This window comes from Myotis daubentonii, chromosome 1 (assembly GCF_963259705.1).
Source record: "Myotis daubentonii chromosome 1, mMyoDau2.1, whole genome shotgun sequence".
NCBI classification, from domain to species: Eukaryota; Metazoa; Chordata; class Mammalia; order Chiroptera; family Vespertilionidae; genus Myotis; species Myotis daubentonii.
Genome location: NC_081840.1, coordinates 60,693,940 through 60,701,446, shown reverse-complemented (window position 1 = coordinate 60,701,446; position 7,507 = coordinate 60,693,940). Strand labels below are relative to the sequence as shown.

The 7,507-nt window shown below is 39.5% G+C and overlaps 1 pseudogene; it reads left to right on the top strand.

The window, feature by feature from the left end:
- The first annotated feature begins 1,036 nt into the window (after window positions 1-1,036).
- LOC132216762 (T-complex protein 1 subunit zeta-like) lies at window positions 1,037-3,072 on the top strand (annotated as a pseudogene).
- The last annotated feature ends 4,435 nt before the right edge of the window (window positions 3,073-7,507 follow it).

The following is a 7,507-nucleotide window of genomic DNA, read 5'->3' as shown; positions in this document are numbered from 1 at the left end:
ATCACACCCCCATCTCTGACTGGCTACACCTGGAGCATTTGTCCTTCACTGGAGTATAGAATAAGATTCACCTAAAGGCCATGGATTGTGAGATGGAAAGGGTGCTGCCAGAGGAAGAACAAGGTATTGTAACCAGAAAAAGGGAAATGTAAGGAAAAGGAATGAAATGTCCATTATGATTAGATAGCATAACAAGCTCTCCCAATCTATTCTCCTCTGATTTTTAGATAAAGAAATAAGCTCTAACTTCCCTTGAAGCTAGGTTGGTTATTGGACTAGGTTATAGGATGTAGCTGAAGGGTAGGGCACAGTTTCCAGGTATCTTCCTTAAAAGATAGCAGGTGCTTGCCCCTTGCACTTCTCTTCTTCAGCTCTTCTTTCTATCACCCTGCCATGTTCTGAACCAGAGGCAGATGGTGGTACCCTAGGGCCAGCTAGAAGAAGCCAAGAAATGCCACGGCCAGAATTCAAGCAGAGATTGGTTTGACTTTAAGTCTATTGGTTTTTTTCCATTGAGCCTTTTTATCAAGGACTTGGATAAAAAGAGTTTTCTCAAATAACAGATGTAATACAAGCGTATAACGTACAGGAAGACATCAGAATGGAGTCTGAGCAAGTTCCCAGCTCAGTACTGACTTTCTGGATTTTGTAGGGAGATGCTTCCCTACTTACTAAGTGTAATTATGGGCCAGTCAAGAAAATGTTCTAAGTCTCAGTTTCCCATATGTAAATAATGATATTGCAAAGATGTAATGACATAACCAATGTAAAGTGACTAGAACAGTTCCTGATACAAAAATTATAGCCATTCTCTACCCTCATTTCCTCCTCTCTCTCCTCCTCCAACTTAGAATGTGATATATACTAGAAGGAAAGCACGAAATATTTTAAAAAGAGAAGTTAGTTTGAGCTGAGTCTTAAGAGTAAATGCTATTTTAGTTTTTTGCGATATCCAGGTCCTTTCCTTAGAAATTCTGGGGCCAGGCCTAGAAATTTGCATGTTAAAAAGTATCTTTGTTGATTCTTCAGATGAACCATGGACCACATTTTGGGAGATGATTGGTTAAGAGCAAACGTTGAAGAAATAGGTGAAAGGAAGGAAGAAATGAAGGAAACAGAAAGAGGAAAAACACAGGATGAAGGTAAATATTAAAAAAAACTCTAAATGCTGAGCTACAAAATTTGAACTTGATAGATAATGGAGACATTTTATGTTTTTAAATATAGTTTTTAATCCAACCTTTGATTAAGAAAAGATAATCTGATAATTGTATGATCAAAGACTTGAGGGAAAAGAACCGAATTAGGCAGCTCATGTGTGTGCTGTTACAAGCCTAGGTAACAGAAAGAACTAATAGAAATTAGAAAGTTTTAAAAATGCTGTTTGGAAGATGAATGATGAGGAGCTGGATATGTTCTATGTAAGAGGACATCAGGACACATAACAGCCAGTGAAAAAGCAGAACTACAGTTATTTAAGCAGAAGTCAATACAGTTTTCTGTCGCTGCGCCAGCTTTGAGCATTCTTTGCTCCTGGTCTCTTCCCCTTCTGCTGGCTCAGCTTTGGCAGCCATGAAGACCCTGGACCCCAAAGCCAAGGTGGCCTGAGCCCAAGCAGGTTGGAAGTCAACATTAGTGTGGCCCGGGGGGCTGTAGGATGTGTTGAGGACCAAATTGGGGCCTAAGGGCATCATAGAGATGCTTTTTTGAGTGCTGGAGAAATCAAACTTATTAAATATAGCCAAGTGCTTCTTCACTTAAATGCAAATTTAACACTAAACAGCCTCTTTAACAGCCAACAGAGCAATAGCTCAGGATGACATCACTGGTGATGGGACCACCTCCAATGTCCTAATCATTGGCGAACTGCTGAAACAGGTGTATATTTACATTTCTGAAGGTCTTTATTTCTAAATTATAACAAAAAGGTTTGAAGCTGCAAAGAGAAAGGCACTTCAGTTTTGGGAACAAGTCAAAGAGATGCACAGGGGAATATTCATAGATGTGGCCAGAACATCTCTTCCAAACTTGCTGATGTCTTAACAGAGGCTGGAGTTGACTCCATATTGGCCAGTAAAAAACAAGATGAACCTATTGATCTCTTCGTGGTTGAGATCATGGAGCTGAAATATAAATCTAAAATTGATACAAGCTCAATAAAGGTCTTGTTTTGAACCATCAGGCATGGCATCCTGATATGAAAAAAAGAGAAAATATATCTTCACATGCAATGTCATTAGAATATGGGGAAAAAAACAGAAGTGAATTCTGGCTTTTTTGTTCAAGAGCACTGAAGAGAGAGAACTAGTAATAGCTAAGAGAAAATTCATTGAAGAGAGAGTTAAAAAAAAAATAATAGAACTGGAAAGGAAAGCCTGTGGTGACTCAGATAAAGGATTGCTGTTATTAATCAAAAGAGAATTGACCCATTTTCCTTAGGTGCTCTTGCAAAAGAAGGCAGAGTAGCTCTGCACAGAGCTAAAAGGAGAAATATGGAAATTTTGACTCTTGCTCAAGGTGGTGTAGCTCTAAATTTTTTTGATGACCTAAATCCTGATTGTTTGGACAAGCCAGACTTGTGTATGAGTATAGTACATTGGGAGAAGAGACGTTCACCTGTACTGAGAAATGTAACAATCCTTGCTCTGTCACAGTTTTGGTCCAAGGACCAAATAAGCATGCATTTACTCAAATCAAAGATGCAATAAGAGATGCCTTGAGGACTGTTAAAATGCTATTGATGATGGCTATGTACTTCCAGGTGCAGTGGAAGTGGCAGAAGCCTGATTAAATATAAGCCCAGTTTAAAGGGCAGGGCCCAACTTGGAGTTCAAGGATTTGTTGAAGTTCATTTGCTAATTATTCCCAAGGTTCTTGCTCAGAATTCTGGTTTTGATCTTCAGGAAACACTAAAGTTCAGAGTATTCAGAATCACGTCAATGTGCGGTTGTGGGCCTGAACACAGGTGAGCCAATGGTAGCAGCAGATGTAAGCATCTGGGATAACAATTGTGTAAGAAACAAGCTTCACTCCTGGCCAATGAGATTATGCGAGGTGGAATGTCTTCCCTAAACGGTTAACTTGAAGCTTTCCTTGTATTATCCGAATCATGAGAGTGATCCTAAGAATACAACTACGGGATTTTTGTCCAAGCTTCAAATGATTTTCAAAGGGATTTTTCTTTCCCATATGAAGAAAGGAAAGAACATTGGCGCCTGTTCAAATTCCAAAGGCTGGAATTATAATTACAGTATTTTTTAATTGCACTCAATGTATACACATACAGCAGGTCATTTTCACCTGATGCATAGGATATTATGTTAGCTTCTGTGATTAAAAAAAATACATGTTAGAAAAGTATGTTATCTACCTTATTAAATATCCCTTGAAAAATAAAATAAATTTCATGTCATTCTCCAAATTTTAGAACTTAAAAAAATAATAACAATAACACCAGCAACAATGACAATAATAATTTGGGCAAAAGTGATTATGGTTATTTCTATTTAACTCATTCAACCACCTTGGGGTCATATGGTGGTTCAAACTGTCATCACTATTAGTTAGCAAGTAACTGAGCTGCCTTTAAGAACTTGAAGAGCAAAGCAAAGTGGAATGTGTGTAACCCAATCCCATCAGTGGAGCCAACCCACAGAATACATATAGTTGCCTATAGCTGAGGCCGCATGCCCAAGCCTGTAACTTAATAATCTTGTCAAAGTAATTGGCCACAGGTGGTCCACACAGCTGGGTGAACAGCTGAGCCTGCTCACTACTTTTGAGGCTGTCTTAACAAGTCGCTTGAAGTTGGGTGTGTATGATCTCTCTGCTAATCTAGGGGTTCTCGCCTAGAAGCAATTTTGTCCCTCGGGGACCATTGGGCAATAGCTGTAGATATCTTTTTGTTGCTACTGGCATCTAGAGGGTAGAGACTGGGGATGCTGCTTAAACATCCTACAGTGCTCAGGACAGCCCAGATAACAAGTAATTACTCAGCCCAGACTGCCAATAGAACCAACATGAGGAAACCATGCTCTGTTAAAACACAGGCATGGGCTCTGTGTCTTCCTCTAATAATTTATTTTGTTTAACAGAACACAATGGCTGGGCTATGATCAGGAACCAAACTAAAGTAGACTTATGCCAGCCCTAAACTTGAACTTGGCAATGGAAGTGTGTGTGTGTGTGTGTGTGTGTGTGTGTGTGTGAGAGAGAGAGAGAGAGAGAGAGAGAGAGAGAGAGAGAGAGAGAGAGAGAGGGAGAGAGAGAGAGAGAGAGGAGTCATTGTAAAAAATAATTTTCAAGCAGAGACAGTGATCCAAATCTGAACAAAGAAAATTGTTTAATACTAAGCCCTGACAGCACATGCATAGCAATGTCAGAATCATGAATGAGTGGGACGAATCTAACCCAATAGCCTCCAATAGATGCACACGAATTATGTGTAACAAGCACAGTCCCCCTTCCTCCCCAATAATGAACAACAAAAAGCAAGTTAGGCAAATTCAGTCCTTCACAAAAAATCATCCTGTAATTTTCTACAGATTGGCAGTGATCGCAGGAGTAGCATAACAAGAATATTGAAAGGACAAGGGGAAATGGCATTCCCAGAAACAATCAGCCTTGGCAGCATTCCCTCCTAGATGTTGTATAATATCTGCCCAGTGAGTGGTCTAGGAGTAGCCAGTAGGGAGGGCTCAGCGGGACACAGAATGAAAATAGGAACAGTCAGCTCTTGTTCTAGTCTAATGCCTAGAAATCTGCAAGTATGAAAGGTCTGGAACTATGGTTTAGAAAGAGCAGAATAAACAAATTTAGAAGCAATATAATAGGTTATACAGGAGAAAAATTGATTATACAGGGGGAAAAAGTCCTTTCCCAGGTTACTTTGTACCCACCACCTTACCCTTTAATGTAGTGTCAACAAAGTGATCCCTGACACCTTCAAAGTTGGCTAGCATATTCCTGAGAAAAGACTATACAAACCATCATCTCTAGAATCTGTAACCTTGGGATTGATGACTGCAAGTGAGGAAATGTTTCTTAAGAAATTCAAATAACAGTTGCCAGTGAACTGTCCTTTCCAAGAGAAACACTGGCTTCTCCTGTGACATTTTCTGCTCCCCTCATTGCTGTTATTTTAGTGGCCTCCCTATCCCTTGTGCATAAATGTTTACAAGGCTTATATCCTTTTGTTGTATTGATCCCTTTAGCACAGTGGTTCTCAACCTTCCTAATGCCGTGACCCTTCAATACAGTTCCTCATGTTGTGGTGACCCCAACCATAAAATTATTTTCGTTGCTACTTCATAACTGTAATTTTGCTAATGTTATGAATCTTAATGTAAATATCTGATATGCAGGATGTATTTTCATTGTTACAAATTGAACATAATTAAAGCATAGTGATTAATCACAAAAACAATATGTAACTATATATGTGTTTTCCGATGGTCTTAGGTGACCCCTATGAAAGGGTCATTCGACCCCGAAAGGGGTCGCGACCCACAGGTTGAGAACCGCTGCTTTAGTATTATGTAACGTCCTTCTTTGTCTCTCGTTTCTAGGGTTGCTGGAGCATATTACTACAAACAGTGGCTCAAAATAACACAAATTTATTATCTTGTGCTCTGCAGGTCAGAAGTCCAGCAGGGATCTCACTGGGCTAAAATCAAGGTATCAGCAGGACTGCCTTCTTTCTGGAGGCTCTATGGGAGAGTCTGTCCCTGCTTTTCCAGGCTCTAGAGGTCACTTGTGCTGTACATCTCATGCCCCCTTCCATCTTCAAAGCTAGCAGTGGCCAGCTGACTCTCACACAGCATCACTCTGACATTGACTCTTCTGCCTCCCGCTTCCATCTTTTAAGAACTCTTGTATTACATTGAGCCCACCTAGATAATCCAAGAAAATATTCTTATTTTAACGTCACCTGATTTCCATCGCAGACCTTAATCTTCACTCCCCTTACCACATCAGATTTATACATAGGTTCTGGGGATTAAGATGTAGCCATCTTTGGAGGAGCCATTATTCTATCTACCACAGCTTCTTCTTTGGTCTCCCCTTTGCAATTTTGAGTTGACAGCTCACTGAGGGCACAGGTAGTGCCAAAATAAGTGTCTATAAATAAATATTCATTAAATGAATGAATTAATGAACGAGTGACGAAGTAAAGTGTTAGTGTTCAGCTTCCCGACTTAACTTTATAAATCCTGGGCTGGGGGGGGGCGGGGGGCGGGGGGAGGGGACTTAATTACTAGAACCCACACAACTGATAAAAATCCCTCAGAGACCATGAGACCCATCCTGTGGACAACTTAACCATGTTTTGAACTTCACTTTTAACTAGTGAGTCTTTCTCTTGGCCTTTTTAGGGTTTAGTAGTTTGAGACCAGAATGAGCAAGATCTCCTTCCCATCTTTTCCACATAAGCAAGACGTTCAATTGTGCAAAACTTGTCCTCTCACAGCTCTGCCCTTTATCTGTTTGTATTATTTTAATCACCTCAATTCAGGATGTTTCTTTTTTAAAAATCCCATGAATTTATTCCAATGAATTAACCTCTAGAGGTTTTTTTTGTTTCAATTAAATTTACTGGGGTGACATTGGTTAATACATTTATGTAGGTTTCAGGTGTACAATTCTATACTAAATCATCTGTATATTGTATTGTGTGTTCACCACCTCGAGTCAAGTCTCCTTCTATCACCATTTATTCCCTCTTCTACCTCCCCCCACCCTCCTTTCCCTCTGGTAATCACCAAATTGTTGTCTATCTATGAGGTTTTTGTTTTGCTTAATCCCTTCATATACTTCACCTAACTTCCCCACTGCCCCACAATTGCCCCTCCCATCTGACAGCTGTCAGTCTGTTCTCTGTATCTGTGAGTCTGTTTCTATCCTGTTAGCTTATTTTGTTTATTAGAGTCCACATATAAGTGAAATCATATGGTACTTGTCTTTCTCTGACTGGCTTATTTCACTTAGCATAATGTTCTCCAGGTCCATCCATGTTGTTGCAAAAAGTAAGATTTTCTTCATTTTTTACTGCCGAGTAGTATTCCATTGTGTAAATATACCAAAGCCTTTGACCCACTCATCTACTGATAGATACTGGAGTTGCTTCCAAACCTTGGCTATTGTAAATAGTGCTGCAATAGATACAAGGGGTGCATACCTTCTTTTGAAGCAGTGTTTCGGGTTCCTTTGGACATATCCCCCAAAATATCCATCAAAATTTGCTTCATATAGTTAGGTGCTTCTATGTTGAATGCATAAATGCTTATAAGACTTAAATTCTTTTGTCGTATTAATCCCTTTAGCATTATGTAATGTCCTTCTTTGTCTCTTGTTATAGACTTTCTTTGAAGTCTATTTTGTCAGGTATACATATTGTTACCCCAACTTTTTTTTTCATTTCTTCTTGCTTAAAATATCTTTTCCCATCCCTTTACTTTTAGTCCATGTATCTTCTGTTCTGAGGGGGTCTCTTGTAGACAACATATAT